Raw genomic sequence first — 2,734 nt, 5'->3', positions numbered from 1 at the left:
ATTGAATTCATATTTGTAACCTACAATAAATTTATAACCGTAACAATTAATTTATTAATTTTTATAAATAACTCACCAAAGGTAATAAACATCCATATTACAAATGTCATAATAATATTATTAATCATAATAAATTTTACATTATAAGTATTTAAATTCCATACTATTTAAACTACATATATAAGTCTCTTATCACTATTCTTTCACATAACATCAAATTTAGCACAAAAAATTTATTTCCACATTTCAAACTTACTCAATAGAGCATCATTCTTTCAAAGCAGAACGATTAGAAATCGAATAACTATTCAAGATCTAATGGTCATGCAATGAGAATTTGATGATCAGGTGTGACAAAAAAAAAATCACAACATGCATCATACATTCATACTTACTCAAATACAATATACCTAATGATAACATAAATTGAATATTGGAATAGAAAAAGATCTTCATAATTTTAACAACTATAAACGAAATTGATGACAAATTAAAGTGGAACTATGTTAAATGTAAAAAGTGTCCGAAGAAAGCATATAAAAAAAAAAAAAGAAACAACTACATTTGTGGCACATGTAATCAAATACCACAATATCCAATAATAAGGTAACTCTATATACTTTTCATAATCTCATCTATCAAATTATTAGTTGTTAACCCAATACTTATTTTAGGTTCAGAATTCAATTAAAGGTTTCAGATCAAAGTGTTACAATAATTTTTGTACTATTTGATGGTGACGCAAAAAACTTATTGGGCACAACTGCTTCAAATCTAATGACATTTCAGAAAAATAATGATATTGAACCACCACCCATCAAGAGATTAAAGAGAAAGAAAATCATACAAATTCAAGACACATCTTCGAAAGAAGAACATACATACAAAGATGGAACCAAATAATACAATAGAAAGTGCATCAAACTCAACAATTCATAAAGAGGTGGAAATTCAAGTACAGTCGGCTTCACGTGAAGTTGATAACCGAGAACCGTTAGATGGTTTGACTGATTCGACTAATTTTCATCTAACGGTTTTTATCTATCAACTTCACGTGAAGTCGACTGCACATGAGTTTCCACCTCATAAAGAACATGTCTTCACAAGAACCTACGACAAAAAGAAGAAAGCAGCAACTCTAACAACCAACAAAAAAAGGAGGACAAGCGCCACATAAGATGACTAAGTCCATCAACTAAAACAAATGCAAAAGCAAACCACCAAATAAAAATATCACTTTGTGTAACTCCAACATTCAAATCTTTTGTACTACAAATTATTTAAAATAAAACACCTTTTAAATTTAACTTCAATTTACACATATTTAATTTATTTCTACAAAACATAACAATTTTTAATATTTATTATATACTATCATTAATTTACCGTCCCGCGCAATGCGCGTGTCTCATTCTAGTTAGTATAAACGTAATACCAAACTAACAATGTATAGAAAGAGAGATACAAAGAATCGAGCACTAAATTAATGAAGGATTATTATTATTGCATATCATTAAATTACAACTGCTGGTTTATTTATATATTACCCTCGACACTCCTACATTCAATAACAGCTTCTGCATTATGACTGTTGCTAAGCTAACAGAATCTTGAATGACTATCTTGAAATTTAAGATAGATAATGTCTTTACAAACAAACTCAAGGTGGGTGAAGCACAAGCCTGAATTTGTCTCTGAACTTCTCAAACAAATAGCTTGAAAGAGGCTTTATTAGGACATTTGCGATCTATTCTGATGCAGGGATGTGTGTGACCGCAACCAAGCCTTGATTGACTATATCACGAATAAAGTTTAGATTTAGCTTGAAGTGTTTCGTTTGATTATGTAGCACAAGATTGTAAGCAAGAAGCACATTGCACATGCTGTCACAATGCACGATGGAGGCATTCTTACTAGGTTGATGCATTTCGGTGAAGAGCGTTTGGACCCTTATCAGTTCAGCAAAGATTACAGCAAGTTTTTTGAACTCTGCCTCTGTTGAGCTTCGACTAACAGTGGTTTGTTTTGTGCATTTCCATGAGACAAGGTTGGGGCCAAAATATATACAATATCCTGATGTTGATTTTCGATATTTCCGATCCAAGGCCAACTCGGAGTCTGCAAAACCAGTCAATCGAAGTAAGCGCTTTAATGCAGTCTAGTAATCTTGTAATGGATTTGAAAGGAATTGACTGAGCTTATTCACTGTGAATGTGATATCAAGTCGCCTTATCATTAGATATTATAATCCCCCAACCAACGACCTAAACATGGTCGGATCTTCAAATGACATGCTCCTTAAAGATGTCAAGTGACACGAGGAATACATAGGAGTATTCATGGCTTTACATTCGAGCATTCTGACTTTGGATAGCAACTCTCGAATGTACTTGGACCGGTTCAGGGAGATAGAGAAGTCAGTGTAATGATTGACTTCATTGCCGAGGAAGAAGTTTAGGTCACCAAGATCTTTTAGGAGGAAAGTGGAGTGTAGTTAGTTAATAGTCTCTTGAATCTCTTGATCATCACTTCCCGTGACAAGCATATGATCTACATAGATGAGTATATAGGCGATGGACTTGGATGTTGATTTGATGAAGAGAGAAGGATATAATTTTGTGCTCTCAAACCCAAAATTTCAAAATATAGCAGTGAGGGTGAGATACCAAGCACGGGGTTTGTTTTAAACCATAGATAGCTTTTGTGGAGCTTGCTTACTAAGTTTGAATTCTCA

The 2,734-nt window shown here is 32.8% G+C and overlaps 1 protein-coding gene across 1 annotated transcript in view; it reads left to right on the top strand.

Moving 5' to 3' along the window:
* The window catches only part of LOC107615220, a 9,194-nt gene extending 7,680 nt beyond the window's left edge, over positions 1–1,514 (top strand). Inside the window, exon 6 of the mRNA XM_016317318.2 lies at positions 1,419–1,514. The gene's annotated coding sequence lies outside the window, so the exon portion shown is untranslated. The remainder of the gene's footprint in view (positions 1–1,418) is intronic.

Source organism: Arachis ipaensis, chromosome B09 (assembly GCF_000816755.2).
Source record: "Arachis ipaensis cultivar K30076 chromosome B09, Araip1.1, whole genome shotgun sequence".
In the NCBI taxonomy this organism is placed as follows: Eukaryota; Viridiplantae; Streptophyta; class Magnoliopsida; order Fabales; family Fabaceae; genus Arachis; species Arachis ipaensis.
This window is presented reverse-complemented; position numbering and strand designations above follow the sequence as displayed.